At 53.4% G+C, this 22706-nt stretch overlaps 5 non-coding genes across 5 annotated transcripts; all 5 read right to left on the bottom strand.

Annotated features, from left to right (window-relative positions):
- Positions 1 to 2876: 2876 nt before the first annotated feature.
- Positions 2877 to 3065, bottom strand: LOC148647533 (U2 spliceosomal RNA). Its single transcript, XR_015927030.1, has one exon. It is a non-coding gene; the product is annotated as a U2 spliceosomal RNA (small nuclear RNA).
- A 2986-nt stretch (positions 3066 to 6051) lies between these two features.
- On the bottom strand, positions 6052 to 6245 carry LOC148647532 (U2 spliceosomal RNA). Its single transcript, XR_015926859.1, has one exon. It is a non-coding gene; the product is annotated as a U2 spliceosomal RNA (small nuclear RNA).
- A 2987-nt stretch (positions 6246 to 9232) lies between these two features.
- On the bottom strand, positions 9233 to 9425 carry LOC148647531 (U2 spliceosomal RNA). Its single transcript, XR_015926850.1, has one exon. It is a non-coding gene; the product is annotated as a U2 spliceosomal RNA (small nuclear RNA).
- A 6507-nt stretch (positions 9426 to 15932) lies between these two features.
- LOC148647530 (U2 spliceosomal RNA) lies at positions 15933 to 16129 on the bottom strand. The gene has a single exon (XR_015927033.1). It is a non-coding gene; the product is annotated as a U2 spliceosomal RNA (small nuclear RNA).
- Positions 16130 to 22295: 6166 nt separating this feature from the next.
- On the bottom strand, positions 22296 to 22477 carry LOC148647529 (U2 spliceosomal RNA). Its single transcript, XR_015926865.1, has one exon. It is a non-coding gene; the product is annotated as a U2 spliceosomal RNA (small nuclear RNA).
- Positions 22478 to 22706: the final 229 nt, after the last annotated feature.

Genomic DNA, 22706 nt, shown 5'->3' with positions numbered 1-22706 from the left:
CTGATCGCGTACAGCCAACTGACACTCCTTCATGCAACCTCAGCACACGTCGGAAGTTTGACGGCCGGGGCGGGTACTGCACGTTTCCGTTCTTCCAGGCACAGGCCTCCAAAAACTGCAGCGGGACCTCCAGAATCTTCAGCACTTTGTCAGGGCGCCTTTCCACCCCCACCTCGTACATCTCCTTCAGTTCTCCCTTGTCCCTTATCCATTTCTTTACAAAGTCACCCAACAACATCTTCTTATTGGTCGCATCTATCTGGTTGCGGCCCTTTACTTCGAGGGTTGAAATCTCCTCACCAGAGTGCTCACAACGCACGACAATCCCTGCCGGAGATAGCCCTTGCTCATTGAAGGTCCTAGGCCAGACTATTTTGCTGGCCTTTTCGTCCCATTTACAGAACTTCTTGAACCTCATAGGTACCTCAGCGAATATAAAGACATCTCGTTCTTCTCTCTGCAGGGCGACGCGTGGCTGCATGTGTTCTTCTGAGGCTTCTGCCGAGGTCGGGGTCATCTCCGTTTCTGGAATGACAAAGCCTGAGGACATACCCGACTCTGCCGTAAGGGGGGGGTCACCCACACCACTTACCTCGCCCTCCGACCCTAGTGGAGTAGATTCGGCCTGGGCCAACGAATCTGTGGCCATCGACTCAAGGTATTCCATGGGATCTACACCCGATTTCTTCACCAAGGGCGGCACATCATTTTCCGCCTTTCTTTTCACAACTTTCCTGGCCTGGACGGTGTCCATGGCCTCCTCTTCATCCACTCTGTCCCCCCAGTCTGACCCTACTTCCTCCGCAGAGGGCAGGCTTGATTCCTCAGCCAACGCTCTTATATGCTCTAGCGCGGCGAGCGAGACCCCACCTTCCTCCTCTGCGCTCCCCAGGACCTCCTCAGCACTCACCGGAGCCTCCGTCTCTTCTTCGCCGCTGCGATCTTCTGCTGAGGTAAGTGCTGTTGCCGTCTGCCTGTGGTCCGTTACCTCCTGCCCTTGATCCACACCCTCAGGTTCCATCACCTCCTCGCCAGCGTCAGGGACCAGCGACGCCGGTGCCGGGCCCTCTGCTGCATCTTCTGCCTGGTGAACTGAGGTAACACTTGCTGCCGATGTGCCACCCGCCACGGCTGCGAAACTCCTACCTTTCTTTGGGCACGCCCTGTAAATGTGCCCAGAGACCCCGCACAAATTACATTTCGGCTCAGCCCTGCACATGAAGGTGCTGTGCCCCACAGTATCACACCTTCGACAGACCTCCACATCACAGTCAGCAGCATAATGGCCCTTCTGCCTGCATCGTCTACACGCCAAGGGTTGATCAGGGTAGTACAGATAACCTGTATAAGTTCCAATTGAGAAGTTAGCAGGAGGGTGCAAGAGCCCATCTTCAGCACTAGGGTCCGCTCTGAAACGCACCAGAAATTTCCTTTTCCCGTTCCAGACTCTCTTCCTATCCATCTCCTTGATACCCGTGCCCTGAACGTCAACAAATCTTTTAAGAAAATTAACAATGTCTGCGTCTGGGGTAAAAGGGTTGTTCATATGGACCCATATGGGTCTCGCCTCCCGTGCAAACAAAGGTTCAAGGAAAAAATGAACAAAAGGTTCCTCCAGTCTGCGAGCAGTCAAAACAGACCAAACTTTCGTGCACTGTTCAGCAGAGTAAAGTGACAAATCAAAAATCTTTTTACCTGGAAAGTCCTGGAGGCAATAGATCTCTTCAGGCTGTAAGGACAAATGCTTGAAAAGGACTTCATCCTCGAAAGCATCCCTCTTGGCAAAATCCTTGTCAGAAGCCTCCACTCGCAGCACAAAACGCACAGTATGCCTTGGTCTTGCATTCTTGCTTGAAGTCCTCTCCATCTTGTGTAGAGTGGCCGGAATCCTATCCGCCACAAAGAAAAAATCGCCGTCGCCTGGAAAAAGCCGCGCCGTCCACCCCTTCCCGCCTTTGACTCAGAGCCCAAGCCGCGGTCAGGCCACGCACTCAGGATCTTCGCCAAAAGGCCGAGAAGCGATGCCCACAAAGGCGCGGACCGACGCGCGGGCGTTCCGCTGGCGCACAGTGGCGCAGGCCGACTCCTCTGGAGCCCGGGACCCGCGCAGCTGCCGGCCTCCCTGCAGCCAGAGGCCTGCCGCGGGACTCTGCTCCCCCTCTCTCTTGCCTGCCCGCCTGCCTTCCTGCCAGTCCCGGGCGGGGGCCCTGCTCTTTGATCTTCTGTCAACGGCCCGACAACGACCGCAGCCGCAGGGGGCGCCAGCCGCCCGGCCTCCTTAGCTTAGGCCCCTCCCACCGGCAGCAGCTGCGCCCAACCGGCTGCAAGCCAAAGCCGAGCGCCAGCACCTGCGGGCAGAGGCAAGGGGCAGCTCTCTCTCGGGAGGGAGGGAGGGACGGGGACGCGCGCGCACACACACACGCCTGCCTGCCGAAAAAAAAGAAAGAAAAGGTGGATATACTAAGTTTTTGGGAGGGAAAACGCCCAGCTGTCGAAAGGGGCCCGCCTGCAGGGACGGGGACGGACACACACGCAAGCAAGCAAGCAAGCAAGCAAGCAAGCAAGCAAGCAAGCAAGCAAGCAAGCAAGCAAGCCACGCCTGCCTCCCTGGGAAAAGGCTGAAAAACCTAAGTTTTTTGGAGGGAAAACGCACGGGAGCCGAAAAGGGGGCCGGCCTGCTTGCCCAGAGAGTCGAGACGCGGGAAAGCGCACAGAGGGAGCACGGGAACCGAGAGGGCGAGAGAGAGAGACAGAACACAGAGACACACAGATGGGGGACGAGGGACGAGACCCGAGAAGAAGGAGCTCCAGTCCACTTCGCTCGCTCGCTCGCTCGCTCGCTAGCTACCTACGTCTGTCTTTTCACCGCTGAGAGAAGGTGGTGCACCGCTCCCGGAGGCGCTGCAATACCGGGCCGATGCGTGGAGAGGACGGAGCAAGCTCCTGATCCAGCTCCCTGTTCCAAAAATCCGTTTAATATGTGGTCCCCCGATGGGGGACGTATCAGATATTAAACTGATAAGAACAGATTTTTTTTTTTTTTTTTTTTTTATTAGAAAACAGTTCATTACAGTTCTTAAATTCTACCAAACATCAAACAACAATCACATTTCTAATAAAACATAACAACCCAACCCAAATAACAAAACGCATACAACAACCCAGGGTAACACAAAAAACATTCATAACTTAACATAAACCCCACCTCTTAAAACCTCCCAACTTCAAACTGAAACATTACACAGCAAACATAAATCCTTAACCCATCCATATTTCTTACAGTAATTCCCAAAACCATATTACTCTCTAACCCAAAAACACATTTCCATAGTCCCACCCCATATTCAAATGACCTCCTTCCCTACTTAATCTCCTCACCTCCTCCCTCCCCATCAACTTAACCTCCCAACTTCAACCAAATCCATTACACAGCAAAAAACCCAAAAACTTAACATCTCCATATTCACTTGCATTAACTCGTAGAACCCCCAACCCATATAACTCCATACCCAAAAAAACCTCATATCCATAATCCCACCCCTTATGCAAATGCCTCCATCCACTCTTGATCAGCCCAACACACTTATTTTCACTCCCTCTCTCCCAGTTGCTTCATCTATTTCCGTCATTAATATTCCATCACTCCTTATCCTCTCAAACCCATCCATTCACACTCATTAGCACTCCCCCGCCCAATCTCAACACAAACCATTACTCTGTCCACCTTTCACCACTCATCCCTTTCCTTTCTTTTTCCCTTTTTTCTTAGCTGTCTGTCCCGCCTTTACCTCACCCTTCTCATTCCCTTCATCCTTCAAATCAACAGTCAAAGACAATACACTTTCCCCAGCATCACCATCCACCCACCGAAAACCGCGTTTACTTAAACCCTTATCACCACCTGACGCTTCTCTCTCCGCACTCCCCGCACCATTCACCCTACTTTCAATCTCACTCTCATCAACCGAACATACACTAACATTCATACCTACACCCTGTCCTATCACACCCCCAGCCATCCTCTCAACCGTATACCCTTGCCTCTCCATATCCAATTCACACTCTTTCACAAAATCCGAATACTGTCTCTCTTCATCGCTGTCCATAAACTCCCCATGCACTACCACATCTTCAGGACTGTAAAATCCTCTCTGCTCATCACTCTCTTCTTTTCCCATATCTCCCATATTCCTATCCACACGATTTACATTCACACTTGTTTTCACAGTTCCCGCACAGTACCGATAACTGTGCCCTGGCTCATCACACCGGTAACACCTCCGCTCTTGAGCACAATTCCTGGCCACATGACCCGTCTTCCCGCACCTTTTACAGTGTACGAACTTACATTCTGCAGCAAAATGTCCACGCTCTCCACACAACATACAAGCAAGGGGCTGCCCGGAATACACCAGGTAACCCCTATGAGTCCCGATTTCGAAGAATGCAGGAGGGTGTATCACCCCCTCCTCAGCCGTCTTCCCCAGTCGCAGCCTCATCAGGTATGTCCGTTTCCCATTCCACACACCATCAGGGTCCAAATGCTTCTTCCCTGTTCCCTGCAAATCCACGAACTCCTGTAAAAAGGACACAATGTCCTCCTCCGGCACAAACGAATCAAAGACATGTACCATCATCACTGTAAGTTCCCCGGCGAACATTGGCTCAACCCGGAAAAGCTTTACAGGATCCTCGTCCTTCCTCTCCTGGACTTTCCTCCATACATCGAAGCACAAAGCCTCTGATGCAAGAGTCAATTCAAAAATCCCCCGTGCACAATAGTCCTGAAGACAAAAAATGTCTGCCAAATTAACTTCCAAACATTGAACCAAAACCAATTTTTTAAACTTATCTCTGTCCCAGACTACAGGTCCATCCCGGCTCCTCGACGAGAAGCAAAGGGTGTTCTTCCTCCGTTCTTTCCTCGCCCAGGGATGCCCAGCCATCACTCCGACAATGCTCCTCAGCTCTCCTTCCGGATCTCCAGGTACCAAACCGCCGTCGTCCCACACCGACCACCGTCTCCGCAATCTCCTTGTCCACACCGATTCGATCTTCCAAACTCCTCCGTCAGCACTCCAATCTCCGGTCCATCCAATCCTCCCCTCGCCTTCCCGACCCCCTGGACTAAGATCTTGGAATTGCGGGCTTGCCGGCTTAAACCTCGATCTTAGCCAAAAGGCCGAGAAGCGATGCCCACAAAGGCGCGGACCGACGCGCGGGCGTTCCGCTGGCGCACAGTGGCGCAGGCCGACTCCTCTGGAGCCCGGGACCCGCGCAGCTGCCGGCCTCCCTGCAGCCAGAGGCCTGCCGCGGGACTCTGCTCCCCCTCTCTCTTGCCTGCCCGCCTGCCTTCCTGCCAGTCCCGGGCGGGGGCCCTGCTCTTTGATCTTCTGTCAACGGCCCGACAACGACCGCAGCCGCAGGGGGCGCCAGCCGCCCGGCCTCCTTAGCTTAGGCCCCTCCCACCGGCAGCAGCTGCGCCCAACCGGCTGCAAGCCAAAGCCGAGCGCCAGCACCTGCGGGCAGAGGCAAGGGGCAGCTCTCTCTCGGGAGGGAGGGAGGGACGGGGACGCGCGCGCACACACACACGCCTGCCTGCCGAAAAAAAAGAAAGAAAAGGTGGATATACTAAGTTTTTGGGAGGGAAAACGCCCAGCTGTCGAAAGGGGCCCGCCTGCAGGGACGGGGACGGACACACACGCAAGCAAGCAAGCAAGCAAGCAAGCAAGCAAGCAAGCAAGCAAGCAAGCAAGCAAGCAAGCAAGCCACGCCTGCCTCCCTGGGAAAAGGCTGAAAAACCTAAGTTTTTTGGAGGGAAAACGCACGGGAGCCGAAAAGGGGGCCGGCCTGCTTGCCCAGAGAGTCGAGACGCGGGAAAGCGCACAGAGGGAGCACGGGAACCGAGAGGGCGAGAGAGAGAGACAGAACACAGAGACACACAGATGGGGGACGAGGGACGAGACCCGAGAAGAAGGAGCTCCAGTCCACTTCGCTCGCTCGCTCGCTCGCTCGCTAGCTACCTACGTCTGTCTTTTCACCGCTGAGAGAAGGTGGTGCACCGCTCCCGGAGGCGCTGCAATACCGGGCCGATGCGTGGAGAGGACGGAGCAAGCTCCTGATCCAGCTCCCTGTTCCAAAAATCCGTTTAATATGTGGTCCCCCGATGGGGGACGTATCAGATATTAAACTGATAAGAACAGATTTTTTTTTTTTTTTTTTTATTGCAAAAATACAAAAGAAATTCCAAAAACTCCAAAAAACAAATCACAATCCCAAAAACACAGTAATCACAATAACAACCAAAGTCATATCAACCAATAATTCTGTTAAACACAAAATTCCATTCAATAGTCAACTAACAAAAACTTCTGCATACTAACAACACTTCCCATTCAATTCTCAGCAAATTATTACACAGAAAAATCAATACACAACACAAATCTGTTCATATCCCATTACATAACCTCAAACCCCACTAATCTCCATAATCCCGCCCCCTATGCAAATTAAACAAGATCCCTTTCCCAAACTTACAATACATTCATTTTCTTAACCTCATTATATACAATCAACGCCCCATCCCAGCTTTCAAAAACAATTCACCCCACAACATCATCTCATTTACATTTTTCACCCCTTATACAAACTATTCCAATAATCAAAAATCATTTAACAACTAATACAATAACTTTCTTATACTAATACATATTCAGGTCAATTAATAACAAAAACAATACACAGCAAAAACAATATCACAGCTCATCATTATTCAGTTCCACCATTTCTAAGCAACCCACCCTATAACCCAAAACCACCACAAAACCACTCTCACCTTACCATAATCCCACCCCTTATGCAAATATAACCCTGACCTCTGAAAAAACGATAACTTAGTTCTCCATCACCCCTTCCCTTTCTTTTTTCCTTTTTTTCTAACCGTCTGTCCCACCCTTACCTTCCCCTTCTTATTTTTCCGTACTTTCTTCTTCTTTAGCAGTCTTTCCCCTCCTTCACTTTGCACTAAATCAAACTTTATTTCACCACCTATTAACTTCATCCAACTAAGTCCACTCTTCCCCTCATCCTCTTCCTCTTGTCCACCTTCAGTTTTTGTACATCCTTTAAACACAAAAACATCAATCGCCACTTTCCCTTCATTCTCCGACGCATACACCACACCTTCCACATTCCCATTCTCACTGTCAGTTTTCCCACTTTTACCATCTTTAGTCACAAAACCATCCCGCACAACCGCCCCCTCACTCTCCGCCACACTCACCACACATTCCACTTCAGACACCGTAATTAAACCCATGTCCACATCACTATCCTCGATCATTTCACTCTTTCCCATATCCACAACACTTCTCCCATCTCGCCTCTCTGCACAATTTCTATTCTTCACATTTTTCATACAATACCGACGACCATGTCCAGGCTCATCACACAGATAACACTTTTTCTCCTGATCACAATTCCTTGCCACATGACCCGACTTCCCACACCGTTTACAAATCACTGGCTCACACTGTGCAGCAAAATGTCCACGTTCTCCACATAACATGCAAGCGAGGGGCTGCCCAGAATACACCAGGTAACCCCTGTGAGTCCCGATCTCGAAGAAAGCGGGGGGATGTATCACCCCCTCCTCCGCCGTGTTCCCTAGTCGCAGTCTCATCAGATACGACCGCTTCCCGTTCCACACGCCATCAGGATCCAAGTGCCTCTTCCCTGCTCCTTGCAGATCCACAAACTGCTGTAAAAAAGACACAATATCCTCCTCCGGAACAAATGAGTCGAAAACATGCACCATCATCACTGTAAGCTCCCCAGCAAACATTGGCTCAACACGAAACCACTTAACAGGATCTTCATTTTTCCTCTCCTGAACTTTTCTCCATACTTCAAAACACAAGGCTTCTGTTGCAAGAGTTAGTTCAAACACTCCCCGAGCACAATAGTCCTGGAGACAAAATACGTCTGCCAAATCAACACCCAAGCATTGAATCAAAACCAAATTCTTGAACTTATCTCTGTTCCAAAAAGCAGGTCCATCGCGGCTCCTCAACGAGAAACAAAGGGAGTTCTTCCTCCGCTCCTTCCTCGCCCAGGGATGCCCAGCCATCGCTCCAGCAACGCTCCTCAGCTTTCCTTCCGAAACCTCCAGGCAAACAAAACGCCGTCGTCCAGCACCGACCACCGCCTCAGCAAACTCCTCGTCCACACCGCTCCGGTCTTCCAGGTTCCACCATCAGCAATCCATTCCTTCCGGTCCGTCCGATCCTCCCCTCGCCTTCCCGACCCCCTGGACTAAGATCTTGGAACTGCGGTCAGGCCACTTGAACCTTGATCTTAGCCAAAAGGCCGAGAAGCGATGCCCACAAAGGCGCGGACCGACGCGCGGGCGTTCCGCTGGCGCACAGTGGCGCAGGCCGACTCCTCTGGAGCCCGGGACCCGCGCAGCTGCCGGCCTCCCTGCAGCCAGAGGCCTGCCGCGGGACTCTGCTCCCCCTCTCTCTTGCCTGCCCGCCTGCCTTCCTGCCAGTCCCGGGCGGGGGCCCTGCTCTTTGATCTTCTGTCAACGGCCCGACAACGACCGCAGCCGCAGGGGGCGCCAGCCGCCCGGCCTCCTTAGCTTAGGCCCCTCCCACCGGCAGCAGCTGCGCCCAACCGGCTGCAAGCCAAAGCCGAGCGCCAGCACCTGCGGGCAGAGGCAAGGGGCAGCTCTCTCTCGGGAGGGAGGGAGGGACGGGGACGCGCGCGCACACACACACGCCTGCCTGCCGAAAAAAAAGAAAGAAAAGGTGGATATACTAAGTTTTTGGGAGGGAAAACGCCCAGCTGTCGAAAGGGGCCCGCCTGCAGGGACGGGGACGGACACACACGCAAGCAAGCAAGCAAGCAAGCAAGCAAGCAAGCAAGCAAGCAAGCAAGCAAGCAAGCAAGCCACGCCTGCCTCCCTGGGAAAAGGCTGAAAAACCTAAGTTTTTTGGAGGGAAAACGCACGGGAGCCGAAAAGGGGGCCGGCCTGCTTGCCCAGAGAGTCGAGACGCGGGAAAGCGCACAGAGGGAGCACGGGAACCGAGAGGGCGAGAGAGAGAGACAGAACACAGAGACACACAGATGGGGGACGAGGGACGAGACCCGAGAAGAAGGAGCTCCAGTCCACTTCGCTCGCTCGCTCGCTCGCTCGCTAGCTACCTACGTCTGTCTTTTCACCGCTGAGAGAAGGTGGTGCACCGCTCCCGGAGGCGCTGCAATACCGGGCCGATGCGTGGAGAGGACGGAGCAAGCTCCTGATCCAGCTCCCTGTTCCAAAAATCCGTTTAATATGTGGTCCCCCGATGGGGGACGTATCAGATATTAAACTGATAAGAACAGATTTTTTTTTGTTTTTAAATATATTTTATTACAAAAGACATCACAAACAATCATAATCAAACCTTAATCACAACGACAACACTGTACATAACAGAAAACAAAGCCCTGAAACAGAAAAAAAACAAAAACCCCAAACACTCCTCATTACCATAACCCCACCCCTTATTCTAATGAACACACACCCTCTAAGAAACAAAAACTCTCTCAAAAACTCAGAATCATCCCTTCTACTCTAAATATCTACTAGAGATTTCCACTTTTCCTTGACCGCATGGTAGCTCCAATTTCTCAGGTCGGCTGCTATCATGCATTTGACGTCCCACTTTACTTTGTCCCAAACTCCCCTCACACTCCGCAACACACCTTTTTTAACTAGGACATTTCTGGCAGCCCATAATTCTAACTTAACGCAACTGATCAAAAACCATAAAACAAAAACAGTCCCTTTTGTCCTCCCCCTCCCCCCGACGCCATACATCAAGGTCGCTAGATTTATTTTAAAACCGGACTCTAGCGTTCCTAAAAAAGGCGCACACTTCCCCCACACGCGCTGTGCAAAAGAACAAAACCAAAACACATGTTCGATCGTCTCAACAGCTTGGCAGTCCGCCCGCGGGCACCTGGCCTGCCTAGTGAGCTTGTGCTTGTACAAGACATCCCGCACCGGAAGCCTTTTCCACGCCGCCAGCCAGTTCAGATCCTGCATGTCAAGTCGTAGGCCTCTGGGCTGTACCCTCTTCCAGATCTTTGTGGCGACACCCCCGACGATAGTGGCTTCCCCCTGCTCCATTACTGCGCGGTACAGTGCCTTGTGGTCCGCCAGAGGAGGATCTCCCCCGGCCAGATGAGTTCTCACCCAGGCTACTGCGTGCCTGTAATGCCACGGTAAGTCTTCCCCGTGCGGGACGTCGTTCCTCCAGCCTGTAAGGTGCCTCATACTGCTGGCCAGCCAGAACCTTGCAAAAAACTGAGAGCAGTGCGTTACTGGTTGACCTAAAGTAGCGCACAACCCCGACACATACAGGCAATTCAGTTTGACGGGGATGTTTGGAACCCCCCTACCTCCCTTCTCGATTGGACGGTACATATCGATGCGCTTGATGTACTCATATTTCTTGCTCCACAAGAAATCAAAGGTGGCTTTAACAAGATATCTATTGTATCTTGCAGGCATTGGGAAGACATAAGCGAGATGAATCAGCGCAGGCAAGACTTCTGTTTTCAATACTACGACCTTCTCCGTGAAAGTTAAAAGTCTATCGCTCCATCGCTGCAATCTCACCCTTGTGACTTCTAAAGTCTGCAGCCAGTTGTGATGCACCATCCCCTGGTCTTGGAAGGAGATGCCCAACACTTTCAAGGGGCCCTTACAAAAGTCCAGCCCACATATCCCTCCCTCCCTCTCTCTCCATGACCCGAAAAACTTAACCTTACTTTTTTGCTTGTTCAGCCTGGCCCCTGACACCTTAGCAAAGTCCTCAAAAAGGACCAGAGCTTTATGCAGGCCATGGTCAGAGGTCAGCATCAGCGTTACGTCGTCCGCATACGCAGACAACTTGACCCGCTCTCCGCCACTCCCAGGCACTAACAGCCCGTCCACCTCTGGGGACATGTTCACCATCCTCACAAACGGTTCCATGTAGAGGATGAACAGCAACGGGGACAGGGGGCAACCTTGCCTCACTCCCGAGTTTTGCTTCACGATCTTCCCAGTGAAACCATTGACCACGACTCTGCTGCCCACCTGTGCATACAAAGTCCTCAGCCAGCCAATAAAAGTGCGTCCGAAGCCCATTCGTTCCATCACCTGCCACAGGAACGCGTGCGATACCTTGTCAAACGCCTTCTCCAGGTCTAGGTTGGCTAAAACTAGTGGCAGGTTCCTTTGTTCAGACCATGCAACTGCATCCCTAATGAGCTGCAGAGACCAGCTGATCCTTCTCCCTTTCACGCCACAAGTCTGATCTTTGCCCACCACCGACCCTATTACCTCCTTCAACCGATTGACCAGTACCTTGGCAATGAGCTTGTAATCGGCACACAACATAGTGAGTGGCCTCCAATTCCCTAAGTCTGTTGTCTGTCCTTTCTTAAATAATAAGGTCAGGACCCCCTCACGCATCGAGTCCCCTAGTCTCCCCTTAGTGACGACCTCAATTGTTATTTTGAGCATTATAGGCCCTAGGATGCCCCAAAAAGCCTTGTAGAATTCTGCAGGCAAGCCGTCCAAGCCTGGTGCCTTCCTGTTTTTCATCCCGGCCAGCGCTCCTTTAAGTTCTTCTATACTGATAGGCCTTTCCAAAAAAAGCCTGCCACTCTCCGGCACCCGTGCAGTGATGCACTCCAACACAGCGGACCCCGATGCTTCTCCTACAAGTTCACCCGAGAAGAGTTCTTTATAGTATGCATGGACCGCCTTCAGCATACCATCAGTGTCTTCCACTATTTTGTCGGCACTAACGCGGACCCCACTCATACTTCTCCTGTTCTGAAGTCTCCTCACCTGCCGGAACAGAGAAGAGGCGCATGTCCGTTGCTGCAACAGGGAATCGATCCGGGCTTTAAACAGAAAGCTTCTAGCTCTTTGCTGGTGATAAGTTTTCAACCTGGCCCTGACAGCTGCTATTTCCTCCATGTCAACTTCCACCCCCTCATTAAGCAGAGAATAGAGGTTATGCAACTCCCGTTGCAGGATCCTCCCCTCCCTTACTTCACTCCTCCGGCGATTTAAACTATACTCCTTAGTGAACTTTCTGATCCGCTTCTTCACTACCTCCCACCAGTCCAGAGCCGAAATATGGCTCCTCTTTGCGCCCCACCATTCATTCAGCTTGGATGCCATACACTTAAGGTAAGGCTCCTCACTCAATACCCCCACATTCATTCGCCAATAACCCCTGCCATACAATCTGTGCTGAAGACGCAATTCAACCTCGACGATGGTGTGGTCGGAGCACCACGTTGGCTGGACAGCAGCTCTCTCCACTTTCACCTCCCTTGAGGCGAAAAAGTAATCTAGGCGTCTTGCAACTCCTGCTGAGTTCCTCCAAGTCATCGCCACTGCTCCGGGTGCGACTCGGGAAAAGCAATCCACCAGGTTAAAACGCGTCAAGAGCCCTCGCAGCTGTCTCCCCCCCGCATCCTCCCGGCTGCTGAGGTCCACATTGAAATCTCCACCTATGACGAGGGTTTTATTTGTGGCACAAAGCGGGTAGAGCTCTTTAAAAAAATCTGCCCTCAAGGAGCCTACTGCAGGGGCATACACTGAAATAAACCTAAAATTATCATTGCCAAAACACACATCCACACACAAGGCCCTCCCAGGCACTATTACGTTGCACTCTTCCACACTCATTTCACGGTTACCAAATAAAATCCCCACACCCGACGAGTGAACCCCTCCCACACTCCACCGAGACCCCCCCTTGTCCCAGTCCCTCGTAAAAGCCACAACGTCCTCGCCGTTCTTCAGGTGCACTTCCTGCAAAAAGCACACATCAAAGCTCAGGCTTTTCAAAGAAAGAAACACTGCTGTCCTCTTCACCCTGTCTCTCAGCCCCCTCACATTGAGAGTAGCTAGCTTCATCTCAGATGCTGGTTAGAGCCTTCCTTCCCATTTCCTAATGATCTTCATGGCCGCAATGTACACATCCCTAACCTCCGACTCCTTCTGCCCATACACGTACAATCCAGTGACCTTCCTAGTTTTCCCGTTACTTTCGATCTTAACTCCCGGGAAGGACCTCAAAACATTTTTAAGCCCCCCGGCTCGATTAGGAAACTTTATGCTCCCCTCCATCCATTCACACCGTTTCAGGAAACTGGAAGATGCGTCGAGATACTTCACTATTCCACCATCTCTTTTGAATGCACCGGCCGCAAAGGCCGCCTTTGCCAAGCCGTCATTGTTTCGCCACTTCCTCTCCATGTCCTGCAAAAGAATCTTTTTAGGGACGATTTCCGTGTGCGTCTCCCCATACAGCTCAAAACGCCGGATCTCACTCCCTTCGCGCACGCAGCCGAAACGAATGTCCCTCTGCGATATCTGCTGTTCCTCAAAATCGGCGGGCCATATAACCTTATCGCTCCTCTCGTCCCATTTGCAGAGTTCTACAAAGTCTCGGGGAAGTTCGGAGTCCAGCCAGAGGCCTCCCCCCTCTCCTTGTCTTTGGACTGCACCGGCCTGCGCGTCTTGGGTGAGTACATTACCGCTTCCGTCAATAGTGCCTTCAGTTTCGGGGACAAAAGGTGTTCCAGTGCGTTCCGAGGAGCCGCTGCCACCAAGCTCCTCATGCTCCACGTCCCGGATCTCTCCTTCCTCTTCCTCCACCCGGCACAGTAAGGGGGCTGAAGCCTCAGACACCTGTCTGCCACCCGGGGCCAGTTCCTCTGGATCCCTGCCCGCTTTTTTTGCAGAAAGCTCATCGGATTCGGCAGCCTTCCTCTTGACTGACTTTTTGGAGGAAGAAACCCCATCTTCCTCCTCCTCCTCCACTCTATCCTCCCAGTCCCTTGGTGGGGCTATGCCCTCCATCTCACTCACCGCGTCCTTTAAGAAAGGTAGCCCGGGTGTATCATAGCTGATGGCATCTCCGGAGTGGCCCGTTTCCATCTCCTCATTTGCCATCTGCTCCTCACTGTCTCCTGGGACACCTTCCCCAGCTGCCTCCTGTTCCGCTGGTGGATCTTCTGCCGAGCTTCCCAGCACGCCCGTGTCAGCTGCCTCGCTCCCGGAGTCCCTCTGGCCTGCAGACACAGCTTCCTCATCCTTCCGTGGCCTGCTCATGGCTGCGGAATAGCTCCTAGCCTTTATAGGGCACTCCCTATAGGCATGCCCCGGCTTTCCACATAAATTGCACTTGATGTCTTCTGTGCAAGCGGACCCAACATGCCCGATACCGCCGCACCTTCTGCATATCTGCACTCTACAGTTCAGGGCTATATGGCCCTCTTGTCCACAGCGCCTGCACGTGAGGGGCTGGCCCGGATAGAACAAGTACCCATTGCTCGAACCGATAGTAAAGGAAGCTGGCGGGTGTAGTAAACCGTCGCTTGCCTGCGTACTAAACCGGAATCGGACTCGGTACCGTCTTTTCCCACTCCAGTATTTCTTTCTGTCCAGCAATTTGACTCCCTCATCCTGCACATCCACAAAGCGCTTGAGGTAGCTCACAATGTCCTCCTCCGCCATGTAAGGGTTGAATACATGCACTGTTAAAGGCCTCAGTTCTCGTGCAAATAAAGGTTCAATATAAAACCGTTTGAGTGGCTCTTCATTCCTGTGCTCACTAGCAAGTGACCAAACCTCATTGCATTTAGTGTCAGTGATTAAAGTGAGGTCAAATACCTTCCTCCCGGGAAAGTCTTGTAGGCAGTAAGTGTCCTCCGGGTGCACTCCCAAGGTCTTCTCCAGCACCACTTCCTCAAAAGTATCTCTGTAGATCAACTCCTGGGCTTCTTCCTCCTCCTTCAAAACGAACCGGATCGTGTTCCTCAGCCTCGCCTCTCTGGTGCTCGATCTTCTCTCCATCCTTCCGAAATGGCCGGATCCTCCTCCGCCACGTAGAAAAAAGAAAAATGCTCCCGCCTAGCCTGTAGACAGGTCCGGGGAAAAAAGCCCCCTCACCTTCTCTCCTTCTGACTGCTCCTACAGCCGCGGTCAAGCCACGTACTGTGATCGCAGCCAAAAGGCCGAGAAGCGATGCCCACAAAGGCGCGGACCGACGCGCGGGCGTTCCGCTGGCGCACAGTGGCGCAGGCCGACTCCTCTGGAGCCCGGGACCCGCGCAGCTGCCGGCCTCCCTGCAGCCAGAGGCCTGCCGCGGGACTCTGCTCCCCCTCTCTCTTGCCTGCCCGCCTGCCTTCCTGCCAGTCCCGGGCGGGGGCCCTGCTCTTTGATCTTCTGTCAACGGCCCGACAACGACCGCAGCCGCAGGGGGCGCCAGCCGCCCGGCCTCCTTAGCTTAGGCCCCTCCCACCGGCAGCAGCTGCGCCCAACCGGCTGCAAGCCAAAGCCGAGCGCCAGCACCTGCGGGCAGAGGCAAGGGGCAGCTCTCTCTCGGGAGGGAGGGAGGGACGGGGACGCGCGCGCACACACACACGCCTGCCTGCCGAAAAAAAAGAAAGAAAAGGTGGATATACTAAGTTTTTGGGAGGGAAAACGCCCAGCTGTCGAAAGGGGCCCGCCTGCAGGGACGGGGACGGACACACACGCAAGCAAGCAAGCAAGCAAGCAAGCAAGCAAGCAAGCAAGCAAGCAAGCAAGCCACGCCTGCCTCCCTGGGAAAAGGCTGAAAAACCTAAGTTTTTTGGAGGGAAAACGCACGGGAGCCGAAAAGGGGGCCGGCCTGCTTGCCCAGAGAGTCGAGACGCGGGAAAGCGCACAGAGGGAGCACGGGAACCGAGAGGGCGAGAGAGAGAGACAGAACACAGAGACACACAGATGGGGGACGAGGGACGAGACCCGAGAAGAAGGAGCTCCAGTCCACTTCGCTCGCTCGCTCGCTCGCTCGCTAGCTACCTACGTCTGTCTTTTCACCGCTGAGAGAAGGTGGTGCACCGCTCCCGGAGGCGCTGCAATACCGGGCCGATGCGTGGAGAGGACGGAGCAAGCTCCTGATCCAGCTCCCTGTTCCAAAAATCCGTTTAATATGTGGTCCCCCGATGGGGGACGTATCAGATATTAAACTGATAAGAACAGATTTTTTTTTTTTTTTTTTTTTTTTATTACAAAAATACAAAATATACAAAACAATACATACAAGACATAGTTACCTACAACCCCCGACAACACACAGAAATTAACCTAAAGAAAAAAGACCCTTCCATCGTTCCTTTGCTGCAGAAAAACCCCACCGTGAGATATCCCACTTAACCCTTCTCCCAATATCGTGCTGAATTTTCCAAACTATTGTGTCCGGTGAATCCCCCTTCCCGTGCTCTACTAATTCTTTACGTGACATCCACAAAAACCATTTAACTAGACTGATAATGAGCCACAAAAGGAAACCACAGTTCCATTTACGTGGTCCCAGAACCCCTTTCAATACTATCTGTGCAGTCAAGTTAAAATCCGTACTCACTCTCTCCAACAACCATTCGCTCTTCTTCCATACCTGTTGTGAAAAGGTGCACCCCCAGAAAACATGCATGACTGTTTCGATCTCCGCGCAATCCGGGCGGGGACACCGATTTTGTCTCGAAAGACCGTGACTATGCAATGTCTCCCGGACCGGCATACGATTCCATCTGGCCAGCCAATTAAGGTCTTTTAACCTGTTGTCAAGACCAACAGGCTGAATTTGCCGCCAGCCTTCTTCCGAAACCCCGACCACTGCCGGGCCGGCCTTTGCGACCACTGTCCTGTATAAGGCCTTGTGGTCTAAGGACGCCCGCCCCTCCCTGGCTGCAGGGTACTTTTTCAGCCACTTTACGGCGTGCCTGTAGTGCGGGGGCAGCCTTTCGGCCTTAGGCGTCCTATTGGACCAAGCCACAAGGTGCCTCATCATGACAGATAACCACAGCTTTACGTAGCACACGCACAGGTGGTCAGGGTCCTCATGGAGGATCATACACAGGCCGGACACAAACAGGGTATCCAGTTTGGCCGGCAAATCTGGAACGGCCCTCCCCCCTTCCTCTACCGGTCTACACATGTGCACTCGGGCGATGTACTCATAACCCGCACCCCAGATGAACCGGAAGACTGCTCTAACGAGATCCCTCCTCATGCTGGCAGGTAAGGGAAACACCCTGGCCAGATGCACTAGCAATGGCAGGATGTCCACCTTGATTACTAGGACCTTCCCTGTATAGGAAAGTGTCCTATCCTGCCACATACCCAACCTCTGGTTTACCCGCCGAAGCTTGTCCTCCCAATTCAATCTCGCGGAATCGCCCGAGTGAAATCGGATGCCCAAGATCTTTAATGGACCCGGCTCCAGGGGGAGGCCCGCGACCTCGTCTCTCCTGTCCTTCCACTTGCCAAAGTACTTGATGGCACACTTGTCCCTGTTTAGACAGGACCCGGTGCCTGCTGAGAGGTCCTCCATCAACTCAAGTACCCGGTACATACTCCTTTCGGATGTAAGGAACAGTGAGATGTCGTCAGCATAGGCCGCGACTTTTACCTGCTCACCCCCACTGCCTGGAACCACCACGCCCTCAATCAGGGGATCCTTGTGAATTGCTAGGAGGAGGGGCTCGGTGTACAGGACGTAAAGGAGGGGAGACAGGGGACAACCCTGCCTCACCCCACAACCGACCGGCACTCCCGCTCCCAACCTCCCGTTGATGCACACCCGTGATACCACACCATTGTAAAGTGTCTTGATCCACCTGATGAAGGCATGGCTCAAGCCCAGCCGCGCCAGAACCTCCCAGAGGAAGGCATGGTGAACCCTATCAAAGGCCTTACTCTGGTCGAGACTGACCAGCATGAGCTCTAGGTTCCGATCTTCTACCCAGGCAACCGTGTCTCTGATGAGATGGAGATTCCAAGCTATTTTCCGGCCCTCTACACTGCAAGTCTGGTGCTTACTAACCAGATCTGGCATCACCTTCCTCAGCCTCCTACCCAGTACTCTTGCCAAGATCTTATAATCGGTGCAGAGTAACTGGATCGGCCTCCAGTTTTCCAGATCTGCCTTATCACCCTTTTTGAAGATAAGAGACAAGACTCCTACCTTCATTGTTGTTCCCATCTCCCCGACTTGCAGTATTTCCCGGAAGACCTCCATGAGCATGGGCTGAAGCGTGTCCCAAAAGGCAACATAGAAATCTATGGGCAGGCCGTCGACGCCGGGGGCGGTTCCCCGACGCAGGCCGGCCATGGCTTCCTTCACCTCCGCGGCCGTTAGATCCCCGTCCAAGCCCAGAGGAACCTCAGTTCGCCCGTCTATGCCCGTCAACCACTTCTCCCAACGGCCCGCGTCCACGGGTTTTTCCGCAAACAAGGACCTGTAAAACTCCGAGGCGCACTCCTCCATTTCAAGCCCATCCTGTGTTACTGAGCCATCCACCTTCCGTAGCGCCTCGAAGCTGGTCCTTGCCTGCCGCGCGCGGACCGCGCCGAAGAAGTGGGACGAGCACTTCTCATGGCTTTCCAAAAGCTCACCCTTGAGCCTGAACAGGAACTCTCTAGCTCGCGAGGACCAGGTCTCGCTCAAAGCGTGCCGGATTTCTGTGGCTTTTGCTGCGTCGAAGGAACCACCCTCATTAAACGCCACATATAGGCCTTCTAGCTCTTTTTGTAAATTAGCTAGCGCCGCCTTACCCACAGATCTCCTGTGCCTACAGTAACTCACGGAGGCCTTGGCGATGGCCTTTTTACAGGCCTCCCACCAGAGGACCGCCGTAGGAAACCTCCACCGTTTCCTCTGGAAGCCGCACAGCAGGTCAACTATCCGAGTAAGATATTTCTCCTCGGACAGGACCTGCGTGTTCAGCTTCCAGTGCTGTGGTCTTGTCCGGAAACCATCAGAGGTCACAGTTGCCGACAGTAAGAGGTGGTCAGAGAACCATACTGGAACCACCTGCCTGGCCCGAGTCACCCCTTTTAGGGTGGTGAATACATAATCTAGCCTTCGGAATATCCCTCGCCCATTACTCCAGGTATAAGCCTTGGAGGCCGGGCCAAAATCACCAAAACAGTCATGCAGTTTGAAACGTTGTGCAATCTCACGCAGACCACTCACTCCCGAACCACTCACATCACCGAGATCGATGTTAAAATCTCCACCCATCAGTACCACTCTATTTGTATAGAGGAGGGGCTCTAACTCTCTCAGGAAGGCCCCCTGAAGGCGCCTATCCGCTGGTGCATACACTCCAATCACACGCACACGCATACACTCCCACACACCATCCACTACCAACAGCCTCCCTGGAATTACAGAGACAACCTCGCTTGGAGAGAAATTAGGAGTCCCGCAAAGGATCCCCACCCCCGAGGAATGCACACCCCCCACACTCCACCAAGAGTCCCCAGTACGCCAGTCCTTCCTGAATTCGGACACGTCTCTCTCTGATCCGAGGTGGACTTCTTGTAGGAAACAAAAAGAAAACCGCCTTTCAGCCAGGAATTCAAAGACGCCGTTACGTTTGATCTTATCTTTAAGACCCCTGGTGTTAATGGAGCAGAGAATGCACTCTGCCTCGGGAGGGGGGGAGGTTCCCATCTCTCTCGCTCATGAAAGTAGCCTTCAATACAGTGAACCCAGAAGGCCATGCAGGGCATCTTCCATACCGTCTACATTTGGCGACATAGCGTCGCTGAGAGATGTAACGGGGGAAAAGGACGGGGGAGATTCTTCCTGAGCCGTTACACCGCTGAGGGGCAGTGAGGCGTCCGAGTCCGAATCGGAGGATCTCTCAGGCTGTAGACAAAGTTCGGAGCCAATCGCCACGTCCCCGGGCATTACGACCTGGGGGCGTGCGACAGAAACGTGGGCGGTTACTGACCCCCCTGCTTCAGATGTAGGTTGGGGGGGTTCTCTCTCCTCCTCTTCCCCTTCATCTACCGGGCCTGGGTCTTTTGGAGAGTCGTTGTCCTCCTCTTCCGCAGGACTCCCCACTACCTCTCCCTCAATGCTGGGGTCTTCCTCCATTTCCCGGCTCTCGTCTGGATTATAGTCTCCCTCCTTTTGAGGCTGTACCTCTGAATCAGAGTAGTCTTCCTCTTCCATGCCAGCCTCTTCCTCCGACGGAATGTCGATCTCTTTGTACTTCTTCTCTACCACCCCTGTGTTGTCCTCGTCCGAGGCGGTTCTCTCCCTCTTCTTTGACTTTTTTCCCCTCCTTTTTGGTTTCATCCAGCCAGATTCTGAGGGTTCCTTCTCCCCGGGTTCCTCATTCGCTCCCATCTCCGGTAATCCAGCGAGGAGGTCCTGCATACCCGATCTGGACGCCTGGGGCTCTGGGTCCGAAACCTGAGCCAGAGCATCAGTGTCAACCTCCTGGAGGGCGAGATCTTCATTCAGGTGAGTGCCCTCTTCATCGTTCCTCCTTGTTCTCACTGATGGTCCGGCTTGTTCCTCTCCCCTGTCTGCAACTACGGACGCAAAGGTCTTAATTTTCTGCGGGCAAGCCCTATACATGTGGCCTTGTTCACCGCACAGGTTGCACACCCTGGCCTCACGGCAAGACACTGCCGAGTGCCCGACCTGACCGCAGCGCCTACAAAGCTGTTCCGTGCAGTCTGCTACCACATGTCCTTCCTGGCCACACTTCCTACAGGTTTTAGGCTGCCCAGCGTAACTCAGATACCCCTTATTTGGCCCGATATAAAAGGATGCCGGAGGGTGTAGCACCCCCCCAGGGGAGGTCTTACACGGCCGAAACCTTGCCATAAACCGTCTCTTAAAAGTCCATATATCTTCCTCATCCAAGATTTTCTTCCCCTCCCCTTGGATATCAAGGTATCTTCTTAGGAAGATGGCTATATCAACCTCGGGCACATGAGGGTTATACATATGCACAGTTACTGGTCTCAACTCCCGGGCGAACAGAGGTTCAATAATAAATTTCGCAAGAGGGTCAGTTTCCTTCAAGTCGTTAGCCCTATCCCACACCCTTCGGCATTCGTAGTTCGTAGTCAACGTGACATCATAGATATTCTTCACCTGAAAATCCTGAACTCCCAAAATATTGATCTTCTTAATGTTCAACACATCGAACAAAATCTTTCTCTCGAACTGTGTCCTGACCATCCATACTCCCGCATCCTCTTTCTTCTTTAAGATAAAGCGCACCGTGCACCTCATCTGTCCCTCACGGGACAGAGGGTTCACGGTCGCTAAAAAAGGATCCCACTCACCGGCCGCCGTCATCTGGGAGCCCCACCTTCACCCCCTGGGCTCAACCCAGAGCGATTCCAGTGGTGGCTCGTGAATCCGGTTCCCCCAGGTGTTGGTCCAATGCCTTCTTCCCGGTCGTCTGCGCCTTCGTAGGATCCTTCCGTCTGTATTCCTCCGTCTCTCCTCTGCCGCCCTTCTCGTCTCTTTTGAATCGTCCAGCCGCGGTCAGGCCACGCGCCTTCTGATCTTGGCCAAAAGGCCGAGAAGCGATGCCCACAAAGGCGCGGACCGACGCGCGGGCGTTCCGCTGGCGCACAGTGGCGCAGGCCGACTCCTCTGGAGCCCGGGACCCGCGCAGCTGCCGGCCTCCCTGCAGCCAGAGGCCTGCCGCGGGACTCTGCTCCCCCTCTCTCTTGCCTGCCCGCCTGCCTTCCTGCCAGTCCCGGGCGGGGGCCCTGCTCTTTGATCTTCTGTCAACGGCCCGACAACGACCGCAGCCGCAGGGGGCGCCAGCCGCCCGGCCTCCTTAGCTTAGGCCCCTCCCACCGGCAGCAGCTGCGCCCAACCGGCTGCAAGCCAAAGCCGAGCGCCAGCACCTGCGGGCAGAGGCAAGGGGCAGCTCTCTCTCGGGAGGGAGGGAGGGACGGGGACGCGCGCGCACACACACACGCCTGCCTGCCGAAAAAAAAGAAAGAAAAGGTGGATATACTAAGTTTTTGGGAGGGAAAACGCCCAGCTGTCGAAAGGGGCCCGCCTGCAGGGACGGGGACGGACACACACGCAAGCAAGCAAGCAAGCAAGCAAGCAAGCAAGCAAGCAAGCAAGCAAGCAAGCCACGCCTGCCTCCCTGGGAAAAGGCTGAAAAACCTAAGTTTTTTGGAGGGAAAACGCACGGGAGCCGAAAAGGGGGCCGGCCTGCTTGCCCAGAGAGTCGAGACGCGGGAAAGCGCACAGAGGGAGCACGGGAACCGAGAGGGCGAGAGAGAGAGACAGAACACAGAGACACACAGATGGGGGACGAGGGACGAGACCCGAGAAGAAGGAGCTCCAGTCCACTTCGCTCGCTCGCTCGCTCGCTCGCTAGCTACCTACGTCTGTCTTTTCACCGCTGAGAGAAGGTGGTGCACCGCTCCCGGAGGCGCTGCAATACCGGGCCGATGCGTGGAGAGGACGGAGCAAGCTCCTGATCCAGCTCCCTGTTCCAAAAATCCGTTTAATATGTGGTCCCCCGATGGGGGACGTATCAGATATTAAACTGATAAGAACAGATTTTTTTTTTCTTATAAAATAGACTTTATTCGGAAAAAAAACACATCTCAAAAGGAAAACATCTCATACAATATCACTCCACAAGTTAAAACAACGGCGGAACGGCGGTGATTGTCCGTTATCAATCCATGCAAGGGTGGGCGGATTTGCGCTATTATGAGTGTCCCTCCAAACCCTACCACTTGCTGTAACCCATTAATCCCTGTACAGGGTCCATAGGCCTTTCCAGCGCTCCTTTGCCGTGGGGAAACCCCATTT

Source organism: Lepisosteus platostomus, chromosome 15 (genome assembly GCF_059453375.1).
Source record: "Lepisosteus platostomus isolate fLepPlt1 chromosome 15, fLepPlt1.hap1, whole genome shotgun sequence".
In the NCBI taxonomy this organism is placed as follows: Eukaryota; Metazoa; Chordata; class Actinopteri; order Semionotiformes; family Lepisosteidae; genus Lepisosteus; species Lepisosteus platostomus.
Note: the sequence above shows the minus strand (reverse complement) of the source record. Positions and strands in the feature narration are given on the sequence as shown.